Source organism: Urocitellus parryii, chromosome 9 (genome assembly GCF_045843805.1).
Source record: "Urocitellus parryii isolate mUroPar1 chromosome 9, mUroPar1.hap1, whole genome shotgun sequence".
NCBI classification, from domain to species: Eukaryota; Metazoa; Chordata; class Mammalia; order Rodentia; family Sciuridae; genus Urocitellus; species Urocitellus parryii.
Genome location: NC_135539.1, coordinates 86661141 through 86667617, shown reverse-complemented (window position 1 = coordinate 86667617; position 6477 = coordinate 86661141). Strand labels below are relative to the sequence as shown.

The following is a 6477-nucleotide window of genomic DNA, read 5'->3' as shown; positions in this document are numbered from 1 at the left end:
CGCCCCTGGAGGCAAAGCTACCACTGCCCTCACGGGCTCCAGCTGGCAGCCAGGACCTGGGCTTGTGAACAGGAACCTTCCCAGCTGGAGAAGTGTGAGAAGTGCTGTGTTGAGCTGTGGCCTAGGGACAGTGGGGGTCGTGGGAGAGAGGACACATGCCAGGCAAGGCTAGATCTGTAGTAAGAGAAGCAAGGTGCCAATCAAGGGGATTGCTCAGCTGCCTCCATTAGCAGGGGCTGACAAGACAGGGGGCTTAAGGGGACACACAGGACTTCTTACTCCCCTGGGTACTAGCAAGGAAAAGGAAGGTAAGTTAGAATGGAAGGCACCATATGGAGGGCTGCCTGCTGCCAGTGGAGATCAACCTGACCTGTCCACAGGGCCAAGGCTGCAAGCAGCACAGGCCTCTGGTTGGAGGAGCCTGAAGTAGTGAGTCAGAGTCAGCAGGCAGAATCTCACGCAAGCCCAGGGCTCTACCTGGAGGAGTCTATCAGGCCAGCGTTCACCACCCCAGGGTGCTGACTAGAGGAGATCCAGCTAGTGAATCAGCCATCACCAGGCAGCATCAGAGGGTCAGCGGTACCAGGCAGCCAGGGAGAGACAGGTCTTCAACCTTTGACCCCAGGAAGGGGTCAGCCTTGCCCAGCCAGATGATTAAAACATGACTAATGGTTTTCTTTAAAGGAGAAAGTGTTTTTATATTGACCAGGAAGTTGCATCTGCGCAGGATCCCCGGAAACATCAGCCCACAGTAGGGACAAAAGCCAGGATGGATATTCGAGCATGGTATTTGAGAACTTCAAAACTGGCTCTGGCCTTGGCAATTATCCGATCAAAACTGGCAGACAAAAGCAGCAGAGATTACACAGAGCACCTTGCAGCACTGGTGTCTAAGCAGGAATCGAAATGGAGGTCAAAAGTTGAAGCCTTGGAAGCCGAAGTTCTACAGTTACGTCAAAAACTTATTCTGAGTAGGATTTGTTCAGGATCAATTAAGAATGGGAACTTATCTTCCCAGTTGCTGGCTCAGGAACATGGAAGTTCTGAAAGTACCTTAACTCCGATGGAAGATTCTGGGTGAGATTTATCAAGTGAACAGAGAACTGAGTCTTTGGAGCTATCCCCACATTTTGTTGACAGCTGCATACTCCCACTTTTTCCACTATTACCTCTTGTGAAAAGACCTTGTGCTGCCCCAGAAAATCCTTTGTTTTCTCACATGCAGTTCTTACAGCATCTGCTTGAACTAAAGAACTTGACAGAATCAGGTGGCCTGAAAACAGATTTAACCTACTTTGAAAAAGACTTTTCCACAGTCTCTGATCTGTTAGTCAGTTGATGGATGGCCTGATTGCTTTTTATCGTAATCCCTTTTCAAGCTTTTGGACAGAAGCTTGTTGTTACTTTAGCTAAACTGACCAGTGATTATAACTTATCTAATTATATTCTTAAAAAGTGTTACAAGAAGTTGGAAGAATTTGAGAAACACTACTAACAGGTTATTTTAGGGAACAACCATATCAACCAGTTTCGGGTGCAGCATTATATCTCTCAGAGTCTGTAACCCTAGGAAGTTGCAGCTTGTTGAGAAAATCTATTATATCTCTACTTCTGTCAGAAATAAACAGCTTTGCTGATGATCTGGGGTCCATCAGTGAGGTACAAGCCAGTTGCAATGTGACACGCTATGAAAATATTTTCTCCTTGTTCTGGGTTCTTGAGCAGCTTTTTCAAATGGAAACCAAAGACCACACTGCCAATATAAGGCATGATGACCTGGAAGTCAAGAGATTTCTTTAGAACCATGATGAAACTATCTTCCAGCTCTCTGATGCATTTCCTTTGTTTACTTTTTATTTATGGAGACTGGGCATCCTCTTGAACTCAGCAGAGATAGAAATTGTTGAAAATAACTCAATTCTTTAGTGATTTACAAATATCAGAAGATCTTGTGCATAAATATTTTCAAAAATATTTTAAATGAATGTTTTAAATTGATGTCTAAATGTAATCATTAATTCAACTTAAAGGTTAGTCTTCAATTGTGGATAAATAGATTTTGAGTCATCTTTCTAAATTAAAATCAATCTGTTTCAGTTGAGACTGCTTGCCTCATTCCCATGTAATTGTATCTTTTGTCACTCAATATAGTCTAGCTCTATTATTCTCTAAAATGGAAAAAATAAATAAATAAATAAAGGAGAAAGTTTTAGATATGGGTATCCATCCTACCATGTGGCATGGATTTCTGAGTTTCTATTGTATTGTGTGTGTGTGTGTGTGTGTGTGTGTGTGTGTGTGTGTGTTTAAAATAACATTTGGCCATTAAAAAAAAAAAAAAAAAAAAAACAAGGCTCCAAAGGCTCCAATCTTTCCATGTTGACTTGGCAGCCGTCATCCGAAGGAGCAAGTGCTCAGCTTCACAGCATCCACGGAGCCCAGCTCCAGCCTGTGGCTCTAGGGCAGGTCCCACGGCACCCCTGCCAGAGCCTGCACACAGCTCCTGTCTGGGGCAGCACTCTTCTTCCATAAACCTGCATTTTGTCTGACCAGGATGTGCTCCACAGTGAGCCATGTCCCAGCCACACGGGTCCAGGCTTAGCCGGTGGGCAGTGCACAGGCAGAAGGCAGGCGTGCTGGCCAGTGGGCCCTGGTTCCCTAGTTCCGGGTGAGGGTCCCACAGTAAGGGGCTTCCAGGGCCAGGTGTGTTTGGGTTCATGATGAGGCTGTGCCCAACAGGCACTTTGCATTCTCCTACACCCCCTCCTCTTGCTCTCCCTCTCCCTCCCTCTTCTCCCTAGCATTTCACATTTGCTCTCTTCCCTCGTGTCTCCCAGGTGCTCAGCCAGGCCCTCTTTCCAGACCTGGCCTGGCTGGGGAGCTTCGTCTTTCTCTGCAGTCCTGGACATGGCTGCTGCCTTCTGACTCTGCCGCCTCATGGATGGACTCGGGCTTGCTACAGAAGTCTATTTCTCGTTTTGTTGAGGGATCTCCCTACATCCTGTTGAGCTTGGAGGATTAGAGTGGGGAGTTCGAGAAGGCAGAAGACGTGGGCTTGAATGATCTTTTGATTGACTTCAGGCAATGTCCCAGAATAGGGTGGGATTTACCCTGCCATGAAAGTGCTCATGACACCAAAATAAGGCCCAAAGTCCCGGGAGACAAGAATGTCAGAACTTCGTCGTGTCCCTTGCCTAATGTCCTGTCCACCACTACCATCCACCAGATCCAGCCAGAGCCCAGCTGAGATTTATAGTCAGAGCTCCTGGGCAGCAGGAGAGTTCCGGACAGTTGTGTTGTAAGGGTCCGGCGAATCGTTGGAGAAAGAGACCACAAGAGACCAGCTTCATATAATGAGCAGGAGGGAGTTTATTGAAGAGGATCCTAATTCAGCGCGCTGAGGCTCAAGGCTCACTCAGGAAGGGAGAGCGGCCCAGAGCCCACAGCAGAAGTCAAGCAGAGCTTAAGTACACTTTTTGGGGAGGCGGGGGGGGGGGGGGGGGGCTTTGCATACATCAGAACAAATCATCATGAGGCGCGGGAAAATTGAACGACAACTCTGAGACGTGATTAGCACATTCATTGGCGGGAACAGGTCGGGCGGGGGTGATTGGTCACTCCTAAGCAGGGTACACATTCAAACTGATTGGTTTGGGCCCTGTGACAAACTGCACAGGGCCCTAGGCTAAATGGCCAGTAGGGCGTTGTCTTAACTATCTCAGGAATTTCAGGTTCTGGGTGTAGCAGAGGAACTTTGCGATGCCCGGGTCTTTTACATTTTAATTTTGCAGTTTAGAATCAGCTTAGAAATTTTACCCTTACAGTGTGAACACTGAATTAGTGCACACTGAACACAGGCTTGCAGGGGACCAGGGAAAAATCCTGTGAGTAGCTGATTAGCATTTTACCAGCTAGTCACTGCCTGTGAGTCTGCTTCTGCTTAAGACGCCTTATCCACTGTGCACTGGTCCTTAGTCCAGGTTGTCCAGCACTGGGATGGGTGCCAGAGGGCTCCCAGCTCACACTTGGAGCCACTTTACAAGCAACATCACCAACAAAAGCGCAGACATAAAAAAAATGGCATTAGCTGGACAGTGGAAGGGCATGGGAGCTGACAAGAGGGTGGCCATAAGAGATGGCCTGTTCCCCTGCAGGGGTATGGGTGCCAGGACTGCTGCTTCTTCTCATCTACACTTTCTCCATGGCCATATAGGCCCCAGATCCAACTGCTGGATGGCAGACAGCTGAGCACTGTTGAGGGCCACAGCCGAGTTGGGATGCCACATGGCATTTTTGCCAGAACAGAGTGGTTGAGAGGTGACCCAGCAAGCCATTGAGATGATGATGGTTATGTTAAGCTGTGTATTCAATTGTATATTAGACCCCTGCTGTCCACCTGGGGGGGTTGGCGCCTGCTACTTTGGAGTTCTCACATTGGTTGGGGAAGTTCCGGAGGAGGGATTTCTGGTTGGTGGGGTTCCTGGAAGGGCCTCTTGGGAGGCATTCGCGGGAGTTCTGGCAATAAAGAAGTTCCTGTTTTGAACCTACAAGTGCCTCGTGGCGGCTCGGTTGTTTTGTGCCCAGCCAGACTGCAGATTGGATTAAGATGTCAGAGCCCTGTCACACCTCAGGTCTGGGTCAGAGGTGTGCAGCAGGGACAAAATTAGAGGCAATTCCTTTCTGTGTCCCTAGGTGTGACATCGAGAGCCTTGAGGATCCTGGAAGACTGCTGTCCATCACCAAGAGCAGATGACCACACCCAGTGTGCCTTTCAGATGTAAACCACTCAATCCAGAGCCCACCCCTGCTTGCTCATGGGCTCTCATGTGCTGGTCCCCTGCCCTCATCATCCAGGTCCACTGCAGTGGACACCTGGGGACAGCTTGTGCCCAGAGCCCTGAGGTCAGCCACACAGGACAATGTGCTCCTCCTGCATGCTCTGCCTCACCATCCCTCCCAGGAAACCACAGCCCAGCCCTACGCCTCCTGACCCCTGTGGCCCTGCAGGACAGCCTCCTGCCTCCATGGACTTCTGCAAATCATAGACAGACATCTCCATGCCTGTGGGCCTCCTGTCTCTGACTTCACAAACTGCACTGTGAGCTGCAGGGGCTTGTCATCCTCCAAGGCCACCTCTCAGCTTTCCTCCAGTGCTAAATGTAGCCATCCAGGCCCAGCCAGGCAGGCGGAAGCTGTGAGCGTTGATCAGCATAGCTTGGGGAGCAGGCCCCAGAGCTATGTGATGTCCCTGGCATGCTTGGCAGCCCAGGCAAGCATTAGGGTTCTGAGATGAGGGGGAAGCCAAGGAGGTAAGAAGGCCGAAGTCTGACACCAGACTCTGGGGTCACTCAGCACAACCAGGTCACCCAGGAGCAGACAGGAGTGGGGCTGGGGAGGGTCTGGAGATGGCGACTGAGAGTCAGACTGGAAGAGAGGAGCAGTACCGATAGAGCTTCAGGTAGCAGCAAGGACCCTAGAGAGAGGTCAAGAGCAGCAGCAGCACCTCAAAGGAGAAGGGACTGCAGACCAAGGAGCCCAGGGGTCCTGAGCACAGCATCAGCACACACCAGCCAGGGAGTGTGTGTGGAGGAGGCCAGACGGCATGGGCACCTGGAGGCTGGGCAGTCCTGGCCTTCTGACCTGGGCTCTGGGGCCACGAGCAGTGCTACATCTTCCTCTGAGGCTCAGGTTGTGGGAGCTCAGGCAGGCACAGCCCATGTGGGGACAGGTCAGGTGGCAAGTTCTGAGGATCAGGGGACTGAATCAGAGCCCGGGGTTCTCTGACAACTAGCAACTGAGTCTCCGTCTCTCACAGAGCCTGGGGGCCTCCCTTCTTCTGTCTACACCAGGGCTGCCCCACTGGACAGACGCTCCTGCTGGGAGGCCAGACTCCCTTCTGATCCAGTGCTGGGCAAAGGTGGGTCAGTGCACAGTGCACTGGTCTTCAGGGGACAGTGGAGACATCAGCTAGTATGGGCAGGAGGTGGAGGAGTCAGAGCCTAGTGGCTGCTGGAGGGTGAGGTGGGGTAGCTGTGGGAACAGGGTGCCAGGCCCTCAATGGCCAGGAGACCTGAAGTTCCTCTCCTGGGTGTGAAGCAGAAGAGAGCAGAGGGGACCCACAGAGGCACACATACCCCTGGTGGCAGAAGCAGCCCCACAAGCAACACAACTGTCCATTGGTGAGGTGTGGATAAGCAAAGTGGGACTCGTACACTCAGTGGGATATCATTCAGCCTTAGGAGGGAAACTCAGAAACACGCCACAGCTCTGGAAACCGACTGGGGCAGGAAGAAGACCAAGCACTGAACTTCTATGTGACACCTGGGCAATGTAGACACAATGGCATCTGCAAAGGGTGCTGACCAGACAGAGGGGAGCACTCCAGTGTGGCAGACACAAAGGTTCTGGAGAGGACAGCGGGCAGCACAGAGTGTGGAAGTGCTTGGTGCCCCACAACTGCAGGCTTGAAAGTGGCTA

At 51.0% G+C, this 6477-nt stretch overlaps 1 pseudogene; it reads left to right on the top strand.

Annotated features, from left to right (window-relative positions):
• Nucleotides 1-769: 769 nt before the first annotated feature.
• On the top strand, nt 770-1926 carry LOC113199399 (meiosis-specific protein MEI4 pseudogene; annotated as a pseudogene).
• Nucleotides 1927-6477: the final 4551 nt, after the last annotated feature.